This window comes from Xenopus tropicalis, chromosome 3 (assembly GCF_000004195.4).
Source record: "Xenopus tropicalis strain Nigerian chromosome 3, UCB_Xtro_10.0, whole genome shotgun sequence".
Taxonomy (NCBI): Eukaryota; Metazoa; Chordata; class Amphibia; order Anura; family Pipidae; genus Xenopus; species Xenopus tropicalis.
This window is the reverse complement of record NC_030679.2, coordinates 86,020,280-86,043,130: the sequence shown is the minus strand read 5'-3', so window position 1 is coordinate 86,043,130 and position 22,851 is coordinate 86,020,280. Positions and strand designations below refer to the sequence as shown.

At 37.1% G+C, this 22,851-nt stretch overlaps 1 protein-coding gene across 4 annotated transcripts in view; it reads left to right on the top strand.

Annotated features, from left to right (window-relative positions):
* The window catches only part of chchd3 (coiled-coil-helix-coiled-coil-helix domain containing 3), a 60,018-nt gene that overhangs the window by 12,627 nt on the left and 24,540 nt on the right, over nt 1-22,851 (top strand). The window lies entirely within an intron of this gene.

Below are 22,851 nucleotides of genomic sequence, written 5' to 3'. Positions count from 1 at the left end.
ATTTTTACCACATAATTATTTGAACAGAAACATAATTTTAAAAAAAAAAAAACATATTTAAATATGTATGTGGTTAAAGGGGTAGTTTACCTTAAAATTAACTTTTACTATAATGTAGCCAAATTGTGTAATGAGACAAATTGTATTTAGTCTATATTTTAAATTGTAAATAATTTTTCATTTATTCAATTTCACTGAAATACTTTTCGAATTTTTGTCTGATATGTTTATACAGAAATGGTATTTTTGTACTCCCCACCACCTTCTTCACTGCCGCCCCCCCCCAAGAAGCTAAGTCTCCTTGTGTGGTAACCTGCTATAAATCTGGGCAGCTACATTTAACACCATCTTCTGTATGTCTTGTGATCTTCTTCTCTCAATTGTCAGTACAGATCTTGCAGGAGCATGCGCAGTTGAAGCTGATGAGGATGTAGATTCAACTACGCATGCTCCTCCAAGATCTGTGTCGGCACTCTAACAGAAGAGCATAAAAAGACAGGCGAAGTTGGCACCTTTGAACTCCATTGCACAGGTCTGCAAATTTATGGCAGGTCTTAACAAAAGGAGACTTCTGAATAGATGCTGAGAGGAGGGAGCTTGGAGAGGGCGCTAGGATTTAATTCTGCTTTAAGGAAGAATTTTTAATACAACAATACACCTGCAGTGTCTTTGTGTTTGTAAAATGACAGCTGCTGGTTTCATATGGTCCCTTTTTTAAATGGTGGGCCTTGAAGAGTAGAATTACTTAATATAATTCAGAGTGGCTATTACAAGGATCATTTCACTTATTAATTATCTTTAGAAGAATGAGTAATTTTAAATGCTTTTGTTATCATATGTTGGAAACCGCATTGCCAGAAGGCAGTGTGTGATTATATAAACAGCAGCAAGCTGTTTAAAGTTATAAAAAGATTCATGCTTAACATTATAAAGGAGTTTTCTACTCGTTCTATTATTGTTGTGAATTAAGTGCTATCGCACATCAAGTCAGTAACGTAGGCAGAATGTACTAGCTATTGCATTGTATGGAGAAATTCACCACCCTGTTATTAAGCAGCAACCTTACTTCTTTAAAGGACAAAAAAATTTAAATCACTATTACCTGTTAGTTAGAGCAGCTCCCTTGACCCAGCCACTAACTTAATGTGTAGCCCAGGACTGAAGGCCTTTGCTGTACCCAGCCTCAAAAGATGACTGTGTGGTAACATGCGGGTACAATTTAAGTTAAGTACAAGCAACAGGGACTGTTGCAGTAAAGAAGAGCTTAGTTTTTGGGTCAAGAGGGGCTTGGTTTTCTAACACACTGAGAGCTTTGTCAGTGGTTCAATAAGATTTGGATATTGAAGGTGAACAACCAGGTTTTAAATATACAGTAAATAAGAGTTAATGATCGTGAGCCTATGTACTATGTATTTCAGTTTTTATTTAAGTAATTAGTATGTTTGCATGTATACCTTTCTATTCTGCTGCTGAATATGTTGGCATTTTACAATTCGTTTTATTATAAAAAACATTTTTTTTTAATTATGAAAAACATAATTTTTTGTGGTATTTTGTGTGTTTTTGCTTGCTTTTTACTTAAGAAAAAAGGTCAAGGTCAAGGTCTTAATCTTAATAGATTCTCTTTTGAAGACCAGAACAGGGGAGGTAATTCTGTTTTTGGTCTAAGGAATTATTCTTCATAGAGATATATTGTTTTAACCCTTTTATTGTAACCAAAGAAATTTGTGTAATTGTTCCCAGATAAGATGCCTCTTTTTTTTGGCTCTCGGGTTTTAGATTCCTTCAGAAGACAGGAGTTCTGAATGAACTGGTTAAAGCTTGAGCCCTTATAGCATCACATTTTCTGTGACAAGATCATTGTTTTCAAAGTTTCTCTTCTAAAATGTAAAAAAGTTTCTCTTCTAAAATGTGGAGACCTGGAGAATTATGTGGCAGGAAAATTGGGTTTCTGCAGTAGATCTCAAAAGGCTTGTTGTCTCATTAAATGGGGTTTTTTTTCCTGTTCAACCGGTATTTTTAGTTTAAGTGATACCTTTAGTTGTTGTGACCATATTTATGGCAATGATTGTTGTTTTGGTGTGGAACTTGTAATGCCTTAAGTGGATTATTGGAGAGTTACTTATTTCCATGTTTTGGTCTTTGTGAAGAGAACAATTTTAAATTGGTTGTTCTTTAAGTTGACTAAATACTTCTGAAAAAATACCTCTTCCATATCGATTAATCAGCCATGCATACAGAGAAGCCTCTGTAAGAAAATGCAGGTCTTGGTTTTCAGGATATTCTGGAGGAGGTACTTACTCTGGTCTGCATGGAATTTCTTGGGTTGGCATCTGTATGATGTTTTGTTGGCAGTCTTCCATTCTCTGCAATTCTGGTTACATTTTTGGACTCATTGGGTTAGGGGTTCAGATAATATGTCTTTGAAGTAATTAAATATACCTGCCATATCAATAGTTTTTTGGCTGCAGGGATTAGATTTCTTTGTTTTGTAAAGGCTGCCATCATCAATAATTTAGGTTGATAAAAGAAACATCTATTGAGTTTAACCTTTTATGTTTATATAAACCAGCCTAACTGCTAGTTCATCAAGAGTAAAGCAAAAAACCCTTCTGAAGTCTCTCCAGTTTGCCTAAGGGTGAAAATATATGTGGCAAGTAGCGACTTTTAATAAAGTTGGTCGCACTGTATCTGTCTCTGCGACGAATCGCTCTAATTTTTTCGCTGTGCAGATAAGTTGGCACAACTTTTTTAGTCTCCCTTGGACAGGGGGGAAAAATTTGTTCCTGACTCAAAGATAATAATTAGACCACACCTTGGACCAATTTTGTGCCAAGAGCTATTTTTAATATCTCTCATTTGAAAGCCATCTAACCCCTTCTTGAAACAATCTAATATATCTGCCAGTACAACTGATTCAGGGAGAGAATTTCACAACCTTAGGCCTCTCAGTGCAAAAACCCTTTCAGAATATTAAAATGGAACCTCCTTTCTTCTAATCTGAATGGATTACCTCCTGTCTGTGGGAAGGACCTACCGGTAGATAAAGCTGTAGAGAATTTATATATATTTTTACATAAGTATATGTGTCTCCCCTTAAAGTGGATCTTTCACCCAGACATTAAAAGCTGAATAATAAAAGTCCTTTTCAAGTTAATCATGAAACCCAAATTCCTTTTTTTAAATAACACATCCATACCCATTATAAAGGCATTTAAAAATCCCAGCTGTCAATCATATATTGCCTGTCCCGCCTTAGGCATAGAGGCGGGGCAGAAAATATCTTTATCTTTCCATTCAGCACTTCCTAGATGTCACTGCACTTCACACTTTTCCCCCACCCTACCCATCACCTAATTATGTAGCCAGTGTATGGGTATGGGCATCTGGTCCTCCAACAAGATTTTTGTGTGATGCAAAGCTTGCCTTATTAACTGTGTCCACAAAATGGCAGCTGTTGCTTGCTGTGATTTAATAGTTCCAAGACTGAAGGAAACAAGATTTATACTATCTGTATAGTGTAAATGAAGTTTCTTTTGCTCAACTAATAGGATAGAAAAGAATTTGGAGTTTTTTCTTAGGGTGACAGGTCCCCTTTAAGCACCTCTCTTCCTGACTAAACATCCCCAATATGGCCATTTTTTTTTTTTTTTTACCACTGAGACCTTCCATACCCTTTACAAGCTTTTCTGCACTTCTTTGGTCTCTCTCTCTAATTCAGTAATATCCCTTTTGAGCACCGGAGACCAAAACTGCTCGGCCTTACCAGCGCTTTGTAAGAAATGGAAGAATGAACCTCCCCTTCCATGAATCTATGCCCCTTTTAAATACAGCTGAATACCTTATTTGCCCTTGCAGCTGGTGACTAGTAAGTTTATTATTAAGTTTTTATTATCTATTATGTTTATTATTCATGGTCCTTCTTCATTATGGATTTGCCTAGTGCAGCCCCGTTAAAGGACTTGTAAACCCCACACACAAAAATGTAATCAGTGAACAGCCTCTTTGAATTCTTTCAATACCTGCCACTCTGGTTGTCCAGAGGTTAATAGTAAAGCTGCAACATCCCCTTAATCACTTAGATTTCCTTCTCTCCTGTAACCCACTCAGCCCCCTCCCTCAGGAATTTGCTTTGATTCCTGGCTTGTGGGCATGCTCAGTTGTTCTAAACTCAGATTACTAAACACGCCCCCCAGTCTAGCAGCCAGTAAAGAGATGGCATTGCTGGTTCCCATAGAAACTCAGCTCTAGCTGTTTGCTTCAATTTTTTTTTTCTCCTGAGCTCAGCTTTACCATTACAGTGCTCAAACAAAGCAGAACTTTAATCAAAGACAGTTCTGCCTGTGTGAGCCTGTATTCTTGATGAAATGTATGCTGAATAAGGGTCTGTGTGTGTATGCTGTTTGCAGATTCAGATGTATCTTATTATGTATCAGAGGGAAAATGGCCACCAGGTGAAAGCTTCTATTTGCTTTAGGAAAATGTGATGGTGCTGGCAAGCAGAGGGGATATATACAGTACAAATTATGCCATTTTGGTGGGGAGATGTGCCCAACTGATATACATTGTAGGCAAATGTAGGCTTTACATGTCCTTTAAGGATAGAAGTGGCTTATGCATGTTTACATGCCAGGTGCATAGTAAGGAGCAGGGCCTTAAATTTATCAACAGTGTTATATAGACATTTATTATACAATCAACAAATTATCTTTGAAAATTATCAGACGCTTTTAACAATTTTTGTAGTGAGGTGATGGTTCAAAAACTGAGCAGGACTGTATTTATTTCCATGCCATATCAAATATATATGTCCTTGGCTTTTGGTACCCATTCTTTTGTAGTGGGGAAAAATGTATTATCTGAAAAAGTCAAGATGACTGTACTAGCTACTTTGGAGGCAATACAGCAATTTTCTTTTGCTTTTTTACTTATTAGATTACAGCTTGATTTTAGTCATTTGCTTTTCTTTGCAAATAATGGGAATTTATGTACAAATGAGTTATCTGTGTGTTAAATGGAAAATAACCCTTACTTACAGTATATGCATCAAAGATATTCTTTTTCTTTTCCCATGAACAAAAAGGAGTTATAGCTTTTTTTGAGCACATAACTTTCATTATCTGAGGTTTTGCCATAAAACTAGCTTTGGTAGAATGGTTTTCTTAGTACAGGGAGATAAATAGATAGTACTTTTTTTGTGTGCCTGCAAAGGATTGTGTGTCCTATTCTCATACCTACATAGTAAAAATATTTTTGAGGAGTGTTCTTCAACTGCTTCTCTTGTTTGTTTGTACAGGTATGGGATCTGTTATCCAGAAAGCTCCATATTAGGGAAATTCCACAGACTCCATCATAAGCAAATTATTCTAATTTTTAAAAATGTTTTCCTTTTTCTTTCTAATAATAAAACATTATCTTGTACTTGATCCAAACTAAGATATAATTCATCCTCATTAGAGGCAAAACAACCCTATTGGGTTTAATTAATGTTAAAATAATTTTTTAGTAGACTTAAGGCATGAAGATCCAAATTACAGAAAGATCCCTTATCTTGAAAGCCCCAGGTCCCAAGCATTCTGGATAACAGGTCCCATACCTGTACATTATGTTGGTAAAGTGATAGTTAACTGTTGTACCTCTGCAGCTGATGCACCTGTCTTGATATATATATATATATATCAATTGAAATTCATTGTGCTAGAATATATATCGCCTTTAAAGAGAGGGGGTGACAGGGATCTTAAGCTAAAGAGAAGAGAGGTGTGGTAGATTAATAAACTTGGATAACTACATCCCTCAGGCTTAAAGGGAAACGAAAGGTAAAGTCACTTGGGGGTGCCAAAATGTTAGGCACCCCCAAGTGACTTTAACCGCTTACCTCGTACCCGGGGCTGGTGCCCCTGTTGGGAGAAAACAGCACCAGCCCGGGGCACCTGGAGCGCAGCGCTTCCGTGTTCTGGCTTCCTCTTCCTGAATGCCAGCGGTGGGCGCATGCGCAGTAGAGTGAAAAGCCGACTTTAATGTTTAAGTTCGGCTTTTCACTCTACCGCGCATGCGCGCGCAGCGAAACAAGAGGAAGGAAGCGCCGGCAGCTACCCCGGGCTGGTGCTGTTCCCTCCTCACAGGGGCACCAGCCCGGGGTAAAAGGTAGTCAAAGTCACTTGGGGGTGCCTAACATTTTGGCACCCCCAAGTGACTTTGACTTTCTTTTCCCTTTAAATAAAGATTATGATCTGTTTTTGTTTATCTAACTTTGTCTTGAATTATTATATTCACTTTAGCCAATAACTGGTATTGGCTCTCTGTCTGCAATTGTCAGGTCACTTCCTGAATACTCCTTTAAAATATGTGTATTGCTGTTCTGAATATAGCTTGATAAAAATGTAAATGCAAAAATAGAAAGTTTTGTTACCCGACGGTTCGGTCTCACACAGAAACCTTCATCTGGAGTGGTTTATTTTTTACTCCAGATAAAGGTTTCTGCATGAGACCGTAACGTTGAGTAATAAACCTTTCTATTTTTGCATTCACATTGTCCTCACAATTCTTTAAATCCTAGGAGTGCTGTCATTGTTCCAGTGCATTTTTTTGGTACTAGTACCCAGGTTTTGTTGCTGCAAATGGTGTGCCCTAGGATAGTTAGTTTCGGCACTGTATAGTTTATTTGGCCTTTATTATCAGCATATTCATTGCCCTATTATAGGCCCTGCAACACCAGTGTCTCCACAATACACTTTGTCTGACCAATAAATAAATATATGCATATTTAGACACTTGCTTTATGGTCTTATGAAGTACCTATAGCTCATTCTGTAAAATCTGTTTTTATGATTTGCTTCAGGATGGGCAGTGCTAGCAAATGATAGTCATGTTTGCCTGACTTCTTGACCAGTAAATTTCATATTATATTGAAAGCTGTGTTATTGAGATGTTCTGTTTTTCTGTCAATGACTAACCTGGATCCATGTAGTTGTCGTTAGTTCCCAGAATCCTCACAGTCTTATATATGTGGAGCTGTAGTAGTGCTGGGCGGTATACCGGTATATACCGAACACCGGTTTTTTTAAAAAAGATGATAAAAAATTTTAACTTACCGGCATACCGGTGTGGGCGCCTCCTGGCAATTTTTCTTACTATTTCCGGGTTGTGCGCGCTGACGTTACGTGCGCGCTGACGTCACGCGCACGCTGACGTCACGCGCGCAACCCGGAAATAGTAAGAAAAATTGCCAGGAGGCTCTGTGAGCTGTCGGGGGTGCCTGCGGCTGCCTGGCCCGTAAGGTTTATTTATGTGAAGGGGATGGGGGGGTGTTTGGGGTTGGATGGGGGGGTGTTTGGGGTTGGGGGGGGGGTGTTTGGGGTTGGGGGGGGGGTGTTTGGGGTGGTCACGTAATCATGCATGGGGAAAAAAAAATACCGTCAAATACCGTGATACCGATATAATAAAAAAAATACCGTGATATAAATTTTTGGTCATACCGCCCAGCACTAAGCTGTAGATTGTGGGCCAGTATTGCAACATTATTCATTTAAGAATTTTTTTTAAGATGTCATGGATAATATGCAGTCTGCTTTACTGGGGATTTTTATATATTAAATTCAGTTAAGTTCTGTATAATTACCTAGTTTATTTAGTGTTGTATGTTAGAAAAGGCGGGGGGGGGCATCTTCCTTTTTTTGTGTTATAAATAATGCACAGTTTCTCTCTTTTCTTACTTGTCATTAGCTGTAGGAATCCACGCTTGACAGTTAACAACAAAAGACATATGACAAAGTTGTCAGGCTTTCTCTTCACAAATGACATGTGACATTGCATGCATTGTTTTAAACAATGTTCTTCCTGACAAGCATTTTGTCTGAGTAGGAAAAAGCACTTCCTCTTCATGAATCGCAACACTTCATTTGGGATTCTCCAACGTTCTCACATGAATGTCTCAGTTTAGTCTTCAAATGTAAAAAAACGGGAATAAAGCATAATGTGAAAGAAAACGGCAGGGAGTAGTAATCTATGAAGGCATGCCTTTTCTGATATAACACATATAGCCATCTGGATTAATCTAATACTAGTTTGTATGTCTCCCAGCAGAGAAAAAGAACAGTAATACTACATATAATTTAAAAAATGTCTAGAAATTCAGGATGTACAGTTGTTTTCTTCCTGTATAGGTATGTGATCTTGTGATCTTGGCACCTGGGGTTTATGGATAAGAGGCTGTTCATAATTTGGATCAACATACATTTAAGTCTCCAAAAAATATTTAAATTAAACCAGTAGCATTGCTTGGCCACTATTTTGGATTTATTCTAATGTGGGTACCCTCATCTACAAGGTACATGTTTTATTATTACAGAAAAAGCAAATAATTTACGTTAAATAAAATTATTTCCTTAAGATGGCCTCCATGGGATATGTCCTTCCCTTAAAGGGGATGCAAAGTCATTTTTTTAAATGCATATATAGTTTCTTAGCATTAAATTATACAATTTTGTAATAAATATCTGCTAAAAATGTATCTCTCCCTTAATCGCAATCCGCCTTGAAGTTTAGTAGCTGTTGCCCGTCCTGCTCACATGTGATTTTTGGGCAGCCCCTCCAATACTTAACTGTTGGATAGAGGTCAGGGGTGTTTATCCCTCACCTATCTACATTTTTGTTATGTAATTGCTGTCCCTCAGAGCAGCAGGGAGTAGGACGGCCGCCGAACTTCAAAGGGGGGGGTGCAATGAAGTGATAGAAAAAAGGATCACTTGTATTTCAAAACAGGTATAACATTTTTTTAACAGATATATATGTTACAAAGTTGTATAATTTAGTTCTAACCTATATATGCACTTTAAAAATTACTTTAAAGATTTTTCTGGATTAGAGGTCCCATAATCTGCAGTTGAGAATTAAGTCTGAGCTTTGTCATTTCGAATAGTTTGGTTAAGTGTAGGTTGGTTCTAACCAAGAGAGTAATGTTTAAAAAAATGATTTGCGATAAATGGATTTCTGGATAAGGGATCCCATACCTGTACAGTTATTTGTACTTTCAGTCTTTGCCCTGTTTAGTGCAAGACAACACACATATACAGTGGATATAAAAAGTCTACACACCCCTGGTAAAATGTCAGGTTCCTGTGCTGTACAATGAGACAAAGATAAATAATTTCAGAACGTTTCCCACCTTTAATGTGACCTACAAACTGTACCACTTAATTGAAAAACAAACTGAAATCTTTTAGGTGGTGGGAAGAACACCAAAAAAACTAAAATAATGTGGTTGCATAAGTGTGCACACCCTCTTCTAACTGGGGATGTAACTGTGTTCAGAATTAAGCAATCACATTCAAAATCATGTTAAATAGGAGTCAGCATACACCTGCCATCATTTAAAGTGCCTCTGATTAACCCCAAATAAAGTTTAGCTGCTCTAGTTGGTCTTTCCTGACATTTTTTTAGTCGCATCCCACAGCAAAAGCCATGGTCCACAGAGAGCTTCCAAAGCATCAGAGGGATCTCATTGTTAAAAGATATGTCAGAAGGGTACAAAAGAATTTCCAAGGCATTAGATATACCATGGAACACAGTAAAGACAGTCATTGTCAAGTGGAGAAAATATGGCACAACAGTGACATCACCAAGAACTGGACGTCCCTCCAAAATTGATGAAAAGACGAGAAGAAAACTTGTCAGGGAGGCTAACAAGAGGCCTACAGCAACATTAAAGGAGCTGCAGGAATATCTGGCAAATACTGGCTGTGTGGTACATGTGACAACAATCTCCCGTATTCTTCATATGTCTGGGCTATGGGGTAGAGTGGCAAGATGAAAGCCTTTTCTTACGAAGAAAAACATCCAAGCCAAGCTACATTTTGCAAAGTCTCCCAAAAGCATGTGGGAAAAGGTTTTATGGTCTGATGAAACTAAGGTTGAACTTTTTGGCCATAATTCCAAAAAATATGTTTGGCGCAAAAACAATACTGCACATCACCAAAAGAACACCATACCCACAGTGAAGCATGGTGGTGGCAGCATCATGCTTTGGGGCTGTTTTTCTTCAGCTGGAACTGGGGCCTTAGTTAAGATAGAGGGAATTATGAACAGTTCCAAATACCAGTCAATATTGGCACAAAACCTTCAGGCTTCTGCTAGAAAGCTGAACATGAGGAGGAACTTCATCTTTCAGCATGACAACGACCCGAAGCATACATCCAAATCAACAAAGGAATGGCTTCACCGGAAGAAGATTAAAGTTTTGGAATGGCCCAGACAGAGCCCAGACCTGAATCCGATTGAAAATCTGTGGGGTGATCTGAAGAGGGCTGTGCACAGGAGATGCCCTCGCAATCTGACAGATTTGGATTGTTTCTGCAAAGAAGAGTGGGCAAATCTTACAAAGTCAAAATGTGCCATGCTGATAGACTCATACCCAAAAAGTGCTGTAATAAAATCAAAAGGTGCTTTAACAAAGTATTAGTTTAAGGGTGTGCACACTTATGCAACCACATTATTTTAGGTTTTTTGGTTTTCTTCCCTCCACCTAAAAGATTTCAGTTGTTTTTCAATTGAGTTGTACAGTTTATAGGTCACATTAAAGGTGGAAAAAGTTCTGAAATGATCTTTCTCATTTTTGTACACTACGGGAACTTGACATTTTACCAGGGGTGTATACACTTTTTATATCCACTGTGCTTTTCAATGAAAACGATAGGCGAAAAATATGTTAAACACAAACCCTATTCATTGAGCTCCTGCAGAAAAAGGTTGTACAGGTATGGGATACATTATCTGTGAAACCTTTTTTTGTTTTTCTCTGTAATAATAAAACAGTACCATGTACTTGATCCCAACTAAGATATAATTATTCCTTCTAGGAGACAAAACAATCCTATTGGGTTTATTTAACATTTAAATGTCCCTTTTGTTTTGCGATTTTTTTTTTTTTTTGTTAATTTCTGTGACTTTTACGTACTTTGCCACAATTTGTGCGAGAAAATCGTATTTGTCGCAACAACTACGAAAGTTTCGGAATTCATGCAAGCTCCAGTATTGTGACTTTCCTTGGTCCAGGTTGGAGCTGCAGAGTGCCTATAAGAGGCTTCCAAAATCATGCACCGAAGGATCAAAGTCAAAAAGTTTTTTGTGCCGTTTACGATCGTTCGGATATGAAAATTTCGGGACTTTCGGATTGTAGCACAATATTTTCGTATGACTACAATGTGAAATATTCACGCTTTTAACGCACATCAGAAATAATCGGATTTAATTCAAATTTTTTTCTATCGTACTTTTAAATGTCCGAAATTCGGACTTCGTTAAAAAAGGTATGGAGATCCAAATTATGGAAAGATCCCTTATCCAGAAAATCCCAGGTCCCGAGCATTCTGCATAACAGGTCCCATACCTGTACTTGATTCTAACTAAGATATAATTCTTACTGGAGGCAAAACAATCCTATTGGTTTATTTAAAGGAACAGTAACACCAAAAAATGAAAGAGCTTTAAAGTAATAAAAATATAATGCATTGTTGCCCTGCACTGGTAAAACTGGTGGGTTTGCTACAGTAACACTACTATAATGTATATAATAAGCTGCTGTGTAGCCACGGGGGCAGCCATTCAAGCCGGAAAAAAGGAGAAAAGGCACAGGTTACATAGCAGATAACAGATAAGTTCTGTAGAATACAATAGTGTTTTATCTGTTATCTGCTATGTGCCTGTGCCTGTGCCTTTTCTCCTTTGAATGGCTGCCTCCATGGCTACATAGCAGCTTATTTATATAAATTATAGTAGACTTTCTTAAGTAAACACACAACTTTTACCAGTGCAGGGCAGCAGCACATTATATTTTAGTTACTTTTATACACTTTAATTTTTTGGTGTTACTATTCCTTTAAAGAGATACTGAAATAAAAACTTTTTTATGTGACATCATTGTCTTTGCATGCGATGTACAATTTTGCCACAAAAGTATCCCATGATCCCCCATGTTCCTCTATGAGGGGGCTGCCATGTTTGTGCAGCAGGAGTCCGTTAGCTGAGATGCTGATAAGCTGAGAAGGGACAGTCAGGTTGGCTAAACAGTCAGGTTTAGGAACTTCAAGTAACTTCAGCGAAAAATTACTAACATGACCTACATGTAACTTTTTATGTACATTAATATATTTTGAACAGTATTTTTTTAGTGTCAGTATCACTTTAATGTTTAAATTTTTTTTAGTAGACTTAAGGTATGGAGATCCAAATTCGAGAAAGACCCCCTTATCCAGAAAGCCCCAGATCCCCTAGGTCTCATACCTGTACTGCCTGTCTGTATACTTAATGCCCTCAAAACAACTCAGAAGAATACTGATGGTATCATTACCTAGTTTGGATCTGTTGTTATACATCAGCTAGAGTGAACCTGTCTACACATAATCATGAAATTTTGAAACTGGAGTGAGTAGAGGTAATGCAACATTGCTATGTGACACACCTGTTTTACATTTGCTACATTTTTACATTCAGTAGTATAGAATTTTTTTTATAGCAGATCTGAACCTGCTAACAGGATTTCACTTTTGAGCCCAAAATGGCTTTCCATTCTGTGTAGGGTAGGTTACTTTGATCCCAATAAACATGGTAAGTGTTTTACTCTGATAGAAAATATTAACTGTAACAAGGCAGGAGGAGCCTTTCAACAGATTACATGAACATTTAAAGTTAAGAAGCTGGATTTCTTGGGCCAAACCCCTGAATAACCCGTTAGGCTAATGTCAGACGAGGTGTAGGGCTGATATTTTCGGCAAGCAGAAAAGCGCTTGCCGAAAATACCGCCCTATGCCTCCTTCATGTGCCTGCACCCGAATGAAAGAGATACGCTCGGGTGCAGGCCTTAAGTCTTTTCCAAAAACCCACCCTTTTATAGTAAGCCCCGTCCCTTTTGGGATGTAAGTTTGGCACTACCCCCCCCCCCCCCATTTATGGATGTGTGAAGGGTGTGAAATTTTAATACAAAATGCACTAGTGCAAAATTCAGAAACAAATTATTGGCAGTGTTGTATTATCAAACTTGTTTTGAAATGATAGTTTTTAATTAATAAGAACTGCTTGTTTAGCAATTATATTAATTAATAATTAACCAGGTGTAACCCATTAAATTGTTTTGGTCATGTGACCACTGATCTTAGTTATCTAGACACCTCTATAAAAATGTAGATAAGGGCCTAAAAGTAGTTGGAGTCAACTTTTGTTTCTTAACGCAACATCTTAAACTAGATACATTTATAAAATATAGAATCTGTTTACTTACTCTTGATGTTTTTTACCTTAACAGCTTACTTATATACAGCAGAAAGGTAAAAAAAAAAAAAGATATTTCTGCACACACTGTCATTCAGCCCTATATATTTAAATCACGGTTTAAAACAATATTTCTAACTTTTCATTTTTGTAATTTTTATGCAGATAAACAGTAGGGATCTGAACATTAGGATAAGTAAGCGTTGTATGATTTTGCCTTCGAGAATGAACACCCCCTTGCTGTTTCTTCCCTGTAGGCTACACAGTTGTAATAAATGAGCAAGTTCAGAGCACTTTATGATAGATAGTTAATGGTGCTGTGCCTGAGCCAACAGGCCTATTTCCTCAGCATCTGTCACATTTTATAGTCATTAGCATACCTTTAATGGTTTCTTTTGAAAATAATTTCAACCAGGCCATGCAGTATGCATCAATAAAGAAATGAAAGCATAGGAAAAAAACATTGGGTATGTAGACCAATACTGCTGCCCTTTATTTTTCTTTTAATAAATATGCAGATATGGTACCTGTGATAAGAATGGTTTTAAAGTGACGGTTTACATTTGACATCTCTTTTTAATAGCATGTAGAATTAGTGCTGGGCGGTATACCGGTATAAACCGAACACCGTTTTTTTTTTTTTTTAAAAAATGATATAAATTTTTAACATACCAGCATACCGGTGTGCGCGCCTCCTGGCAATTTTTCTTAGTATTTCCGGGTTGCGCACGTGACGTCAGCGCGCACGTAACGTCAGCGCGCACACTCTACAAAAGCGCCGTCGCTAGGACGCATCACTCAGAGTCGGATACCAATGTGAGCTGTCGGGGGTGCCTGCGGCTGCCTGGCCAGTAATTTATATTTATGTGAAGGGGATGGGGATGGGGGGGTGTTTGGGGTGGCGGGGGGGGGGTATTTGGGGTGGCGGGGGGGTGTTTGGGGTGGTCACCTAATCATGCATGGGGAAAAAAAAATACCGTCAAATACCGTGATACCGATATAATTTTGAAAAATACCGTGATATAAATTTTTGGTCATACCGCCCAGCACTATGTAGAATTATATATTTTCTACCATGATCCCTAAGTATTGCATTTAGCTGCATATAAAATGAGCAAACTAAACTATATTACTATGGGTCATTTGGGTAAGGTATATTAGATTAGGTTATTACATTTATGTAATTAAATTAATTGAGTACTAATCTAATATACTGTGGCTGTTTGCTGGTAATTAAAAGTCAGGATACTCTGTTTATGACTTTCTATTACAGTCCACTGTTACCACTGTTAAGATTTTTAGTTTTCGCAATCAATGGCTGACATTGGCAATTTTATTTTCGGATGAATATTGATGTACTTATATCTGTATTTGCTACTGTTGTTCCTTAGAACAGCAGTAAGGATTAGGCCCAGTTTAACTCAAAGGCAAAATAAGCCAGAAAGAGAGGGTCCATGTGCCCTCCTATGCCTCAGTTGGATGTGTTTTGTTTTTTTTTAGGTGACCAGTACAGTTTAGTTGGAAAGGCAGTTTGGTTTCAGGTGGGGAGTATAGACATTGCTCTTTTTTAAATAAAGGTTTCAGGTGTAGGTCTAGCACTTTCAGTGAAAATATTCTTATTTTTAAATGAGAAATATGAATGATTTTTTTTTTTACAATATTTTTTTGCCTCTTGGGTAGATGGTACATTTGTTTAATAGTTTTGGTATGTTGCTACCAGACACTGATACAATGCCATCACCAAAATTTCTGATTTTTATGTAAATATTGAGCAAGAAGTCTAAAGTGGAGTGATATGTTGCTACCACTTTATGGTGCCCTAAGGCTGTAATATTGTATTACCATATCATAGATCTTTTTATCCCAGACAAAGTTCAGACCAGTCATATTAGAAATACTGCACAATTGCTGAACAAAGTGAGAAAACAAAAGAATAAAATTACAGGGAAGTGTACACACAAAGCATAGGAGAATCAAGACAAAATATTGCCATTCTTAGGGATTGTTAATACTGTAGTATAATTCATATTGCATGAACTAAAACTCAGAAATTGCAAAGGAATTTGCAATTTGATTAACTATATTTCATTCTCTTGCATATCGGTTAACCCTTAGCATTTTCTTCTATTTCTTGAACAGGATTCTAAAATAGCTATATGTATATATACTTATGATTAAATTAAGTGTCTCACTAGAAGACTGAAATGGGCATTTGCTTCAACCAGCATTTTACTTTCTAGACACTGAAAAACTGCTTTATGAGTACATTAAATTCCAGTTTTAGCAATGCTAGTAAATTAATAGAGTGTTACATTTCAACTACTTTGCATAGTAATTCTCCTTTCTCAAATTAGCGTTCTTTTTATGTAGTGCACAGCAAAACAGCCTCTGGCATGGTAAATCTTAATCAATAACAATGCTCTAATAATTTGTGGCGTAAGATTATATACGGACTAGATTACTAGTCAAAATATAACTTCACTTTTCACTAGCGAATTGCTATCGACAAATAACCATCAGGTTTTCTAGAAAAAAAAACCGGAGTGTCTGCAAACAGCAAAAACTTTCAGTGCCTACAATAAATTATTGATATTACTAATGCATTTATTATGAGCCCTGATTTCATTTTATATTGCTATTACTGGAATATCATAAAATATTGTTTACTTAGTTCATTGTGGCCACAACAGAACTAAGGGGTAATATAAACAGTGTAAATAAAGCACTTTAAATTCTGACAGCTTGCTTAAACAAAACCTAAGTGTATCATGTGGCAGAAGTAGCAAATAACCCTTCAATGTTCAGTAAAAAATAGAAACAAAAGAAAAAAGGTGGAACCTGCACCTACCACCCTATGAATATTTCACTTCAGGTGCCTATAGAAACGTAGATAGCGTGGTGGTCGCCTCTAAAAGTGACTAACATAGACAAGTATATCCCAGAGCGAATAGAAAGTAGAAAAAAACAACTGCACCACTTATTCAGCATCCCCTACATCAATCGTGTTTGCAACTATATTCATGTTAAAACTTGGACAATTTACTTGGCAGTAATTAAGTTAAAACTTAACTTTTATTTACCATAAAATAAAACCAAGAAAGAAAAACCCATTTATATGCATACCCAGTATTAATTAAAATTAGCTGTATGGAGCTTATCATAGGTTGAGGGCAGCAAAGCTCTGTTCATGAGCTATCATTTGCATTGATTCCTTGCAAATGCGAAGATTATAGTATCCACACAAAACTGTATGAAACTAATGTTTCTTAAACATTAATTTCTGTATGTAGGGGCAAAACTTATCACTCTTTAGAGCAAAGTTTTCACTATAGAAGAAGAATATATGTCTAATCTATTTCTTACAAGAGATAAATACTGTGCAATATCTTTTAATCTAAAACCTCTCCCACCAAACAATTTTTACAATTCAGTCACCTTTTTGAAATTACATAAACGTTACAATTAATTTGTTTCTGAAAGAATTGGCGTATAAAGATCACTCTGGGTGCCAATAGGCATGATATTTGAAAGGGCATAAAATTATTGTTATAACTTGCAGAAAGTCTTTCAGTTGTGCTCATTTAAATAGAAGCAAACTTTTCTTCTTGAATGGAAACAAGAGAGCAGTAATTAAAATTTATATACAGTTACACCTTGAGGACCTATTTGTAAAGCTGTGTGGGGAAAAAATCCTATAAATAGACCATATTAAACAGTCTGAAAACCAGACATCACATTCTAGCATTTAGTGTGTTTATAAAGCTCTGTTCTGATTTTTGGTAATGAGAAGCCCAATACAGGTACATGATACGATATCCTGAAAGCTCCAACTTATGGGAAGGCCATCTTCCATAGAGTCCATTATTGTTTCCATTGATGCATGGTACATTGACTGATGAGGCACCTCTTCACTTTCCCCAAATCTGATCATTCTGTCTGAATAATGGAATAGTAACATTTGACTACCCCTTTGAATCACCTAATATCCATTTATAGGACAATCTGATACCTTGAAAGGCCGACGAATGTGTGACCAGCTTTACTGAGCTTGTATGTCTGCATTCTGTCATTATATTCCTTTTGTATAACAAATGGAATGTTAAGATCAAAAGTTATGTTACAGTTAAAAGAATTACAGCTGCCAGTATCTATATAAGCTCCTACCTAAAGCTAAAGTTACTGGAGACCATTTCTCTGGTCTGTATCTGTGCCATTCTGATAGATAGGCCTTCTCCATCATAATCTGTAATTTGATTAGCATTGTATATGGTTGAGGTAATTGGACTAGATATTTAATAGGCTTTGTGCTATCTGATAAAGTCACTAGAGGGCTTCACCTTTTTGTATCTCTTTCCTTGCTGGCTTTGCTTTTTTTTTTACCTTGAATTGGAAATGTAAATCTTAGAAGTTTATTTGTTTGAATATTCTTGAAAAATATATCTGTTAACAATAAATCACATTATGCCCTTCCCCGCTTTTAGGAGATTATGAGTTTGTGAGGCATCATATGTGTCAAAAAGCTTATGCGTTTTGTGCCATGTTACCCTGGCACTTCAAAAAGAGGGGATTGATTAATACACATTCCCTGGTCCCCTATCTCACAAGTCATTTAATATGTATGCAAGTGCATATATTTACAGAAACTGAGTTTTTAGTTACAAAGTTATAGTCATAAAATTGACAAGCCACAAGTTTATAATCATAACAAAAAAACCTCTCTTTTTGTGATTACACGCACTTGCATCAATACTAAATGACTCATGAAGGGGGTGCATTGATCAAATTCATCTCATTTGTATGCTTGTAGTAGTGATGTGCGGTTTGAGAAAAACTCCACTCACACCTGGCCCTAACCCACCCGCTCCGAACCCGACTTCTGCCCTGTATTTATAGACCTGTTCCCCCCCTGCAATGAAAGTGTTAGTTCGTGGACTGGGAGAGCCAGCGGAAGAGCCCAATCCGAACCTACTTGCGACCCTCAAGTGATATGCTGAGGCCGGCCTGACCGGCGAGTCCCGGGGGGTATCAGGCCGGCCCGCACATCCCTAGCTTGTAGCTTGTAGCACTTTTATTGTAGTAGCTAGGAGACAATTAACCTTTTTTTGTTATATGTAGAAAGAGTACCTGGAAGAAACCCATACAGGCTCAAGCAGAGCAAGGGTTTATTGCACTAGTGAAGCTGTCAACAGTGACCATTCTGGTCTTTACTCTAATTTTCTAACTTGAAATACACTAATTGTTGATTGGTTGCTACTGACATCTGCACTTGTGCAGATTAGCATCTTCCGTTGTAAAGGTGGCCATACACGGGCAGATTTCAGCTAATGGTTTTGGTCCTTTAGACCAAATCAGCAGCTTATCTGCCTGTTTATGGGCAACCCCGATGGGCCTACCCGACCAATATCTGGCTTAATATTGGGCAGTCCTCGATTGGGCAGGTTTGATTTTCCCACCAGATTGGGGGCCGCATTGGCTCATTGATGCAGTCCTCTGTCCGACGACCCATATACCTGCCGTAGGAGGCCTGGGAGGGAGATGGCCTTCCCAAACAAGTGGATCGCACTGGGTTTTGCCACCTTAAATCAGCCCCACAAGCTCCAGGCGATATTCCCTGGTCAGACTCAGGTCCTCAGCACTGCAAGGAAGCACTGTTGCATATATAAGACTTTTTCTTCCCCAGAAAATAGCAGGAAATAACCATATGCTTCCTTAAACTATAGAAAATCTCTAATGGAAGATGTATGCTCATTAGTGCCCACAAACCTTATACCTGTACTGCAATGGCTTCAGACTGATTATATTTCCCTGCAAACTGTAGTTTTTGGATTGACTGCAACCATTAGGTTGCTGTATTTGTTTGTGGTCATCGAGGTAAGCACAGTCTTGGCTAGGCTCATTGTTACAGGGTTTACCTAACTATAGCATTGCAGGGTATAACTGGCAAATGCTTTGTCTGCCTAAGGGCCAGGTTTTTCAGTGCCTAAAACAGCCTATTTTGTGTTTGGGCAACCTTCTTATAAATAGGCATTACATTTCTTTTGTTTAACAATAAACAAAGTCAGCATAACCTTAGGAGTTCTGGCAAAATGTATGTTGTTGGGATTACTCTCAAGTCAACAGAGCTGTCTGGCAAAATGTAGCACATATAAATGTGTGGTTAAAAAGCAATATGTAGACCAACATATATGATATTTTGTGAACTTTAACAGCCAAGTTTCTTTTCTTAGTTTTATGATTTAATTCATCTGTAAGCTGTTTGTATCTTCATATATGGATTTCCTTTTTTCTCTCTCCTTCATTTCTCCCTTTATATCAATATTTTTCTGTGCATGATAATATCTGGATATTGCAGGCCATTGTACTCTTAAAGCAATAAGTAGATAATTGGCCTTTTTATGCTACCTCTTGGACCCCTTGTGTTGCACATGGGCCATATATCAGCCAGGGTTAATCCAATGAATAGTGGCCTTTAGATCGTGTTTCTTCTAAACTTGTATTGTCCAGCTGTGAATTTAAATTGAATTTTATATATGTATAACTTAGAATCTGTGTTACTCACAGCAGTTCACATTATGTTTGCAGACACCTGCCAGGGAAAATACTCTCTTGTGATTGGTATATACAGTTTCTCCTAACTCCCATTTGTCTTTCTGCACTGTTATATATTTTTATTTTAGAAATGTTGAAACAAACTTTGTTGCTTTTGGCATTTGTAGCCAAGGTCCTGCAAACAGGAACAGTTTACAGTGAATTTCTTTCACTTGGACCTTCTGAATCTTTAAGGAAATATAGCATCTGCACCTCTGTTGACTTTATTTGATTTTTTTTTTCTTGTACATCTGTCAGATTAGCCAAACAGTTTTTTGAGGCCTTCAGGTTATCACATGAGGTCTAAAGTAGTAGGGAGTAATATTAATTTGTTGTATTTTTAAAGCAAAACCAGACCAAACCTGCAGCACTGTCGAACTTACTACATAATAAAAAGCTAGCAATTTGGTTAACACGATCAGTACTTTCTAAGCTTTGCCGATTACTATTTATAGTGTTGTCATAAATTTGATTTCTTAACAAATCTTTAGATAATGTCTGCACTACAGTTTTCAAAAGTACAGATCTACCGAATCCAAGTTGAGACTGCAAACCCTTTTTGAATACCGGAACTGGATCTTTTCTTGCATTTTATTTGTGCCATACCAGATGATTGAAAGTCTGTGAAAATGAAAAATAACAACCTGGTTTAAAGAGCAGTTCAGTGTAAAAATGAAACTGGGTAAAATAGATAGACTGCTTAAAATAAAAAATGTTTTCAATATAGTTAGTTAGGCAAAAGGGCTGGAGTGGGCAGATGTCTAACATAATGGCCAGAACTCGACTTCCTCTTTCTTTTTTCTGTTTTTAATAGTTTGGTCTTTGCAAGTAAAACAATCAGTTCATTTTTTACAGGTTTGTTTCACTCTTGATTGCCGCCTTATACCACTTGTAAATTTATGTTTGGGCCTTAAATGGCTTGGTCTGTTCACTTTAGCTTGAACAGTTAAAATGTCAAGTTTTGCTACTTTAATTGCATTAAACCACATAGGTAAATTAATAACTAATGCTATTTTAAATAACCATTTCTGTTTTATTCAATAACATTTTGTTCCCATATTTGCATCAATATATTCCCTTAAAGTGTTAATATTTTCTTTCCTAAAGTTGTCTTTTTTGACTCAATTCAAGTTTTTGTAAAATATTCAGTCGGTATTATGGTCATTTTTATAATTTTTTGCATCTATAATGCACTTATTTTAAATTTATAATATCTAATATAGCACCATTTCTGATGCTATGACTAGAATTTGTCATGCAGCAAATTTAAAAACTTGCTTTCTTTAAGTTTGTTTGCAGTGCCACTACCCTAGTTAATGTCTGATTAATTAAAATCCCCCAATATTAATTAAACTTGTAGACTTTCCTGTTCTAACATGACTTTTTCTTAATTTACTTGAGTTTCTGTAACAAACTCCTTAAATAGTATCTTTAATCTGTAGACAATTCTACCCCTGTTGCTACAGCCTTATCACTAAATCACACTACTACTGTATTCATTTAAATTATGCTAAACATACAGACATAACCCCATATATTTGATTTAGTGTTTCCCTTTGAAACATGCCCAGTCCATGTGTCTCCTATTCATGTGCCTTTAAGTTGAGCTTCTTAAGGTGGCCTTACAATGAAAGTCATTTGGTGAGGTCTCCAAATGAACGGATTTTTCCCAATATGCTAACCTTGCGGTGGGTTATTTCAGATGGATCCTTTTGTCCGGCCTTGTCCCAAACGATTGGATCACATTGTTAGGATAGAGCCTGTGGGGACAAGGACAGCATAAATGCAGTAATGTACTCCTTGTCCTGGTGTGATTTTTAAAGGAAAACTATACCCCCAGGATGTTTGAAATAAACTTGCAAGGTTAAACCTGCGTGCAGATGACCTGTTGTGCCAGTGATTCCTTGAGATGTGCTCCCTCAGAGAGACCAGAAATAATGCAGCTCTAACTGTAACAGGAAGTAGTGTGGAAGCAAAAGGCAGAACTCTGTCCATGCATTGGCTGATGTGGCCTAGCATGTATGTGTGCCTTGGCTTGTTTGTGTGCACTGGGAATCCTGTGATCCCAGGAGGCGACCCTTAATTCTTAAAATTGCAATTTTCTATTTAGGATAACCCAATAGTACATACACCTTAAAATTACATTTTTATGAAAATGGTTTATTTAGATATGAGCTTGTTTATGCAATATATTTTTATAGAGACCTACATTGTTTGGGGTATAGTTTTCCTTTAAAACCGCCCTATCCATATCTGCCTGATTTTCATCCAGATATCGGTTGGTTAGGCCCGTCTGGGCGCCTCATACACAGGCCAGTAAACTTCCAACTCAGACCTTGGGCAGATTTTATCGGCCCATGTATGGGCCTTTACATTAGTTAATATTCATCCGATACTGCTGCTATTTTCCATATTATTTACTTATCTCGATTTTATTATTCATCCTAATCAGTTTCCCAAGGGTGGCCCGCACTATAATATCAGCAAGTTTGGCAAAGTGGCCAAATGAGTGAATCCGGTAATTTGTTCCAAGGGCCATTATGTCATTATGCTACACTGTGACAATTAACAACGTTGTATATTTTAATTTTGTAATAAACACCTGTCTCTGTTTCTTATAATATGCAAATACAAAAGTTTACACATGCACACAAAACATATTAGTCTATTTGCCTTTTCCTTATGCCTTCTGTTGCATATTTCTGTCATAACATACCACCTCATAGTAAAAAAGGCACTATGCAAATAAAGCGGATAAAAAAAATTGGCCAACCATACCTTAACCTTCCTCTTTCAATATAAATTCTGTGTTGTTGACAAGGGTCATTGTATCTGGGTCATAAATCATAAATAAATTTAGTAGGAAGAGTGCACTTCTAGACAATGTGCTGTTTTCAGAGCTATGCTGAAGCACAATCGGCAAAAGGTTAAAGGAATGATCATTTTAGTTGTCTTTTTGAGGTCTTATTTTTTCGATCTTTGTTCAGCATTGACTGTTGG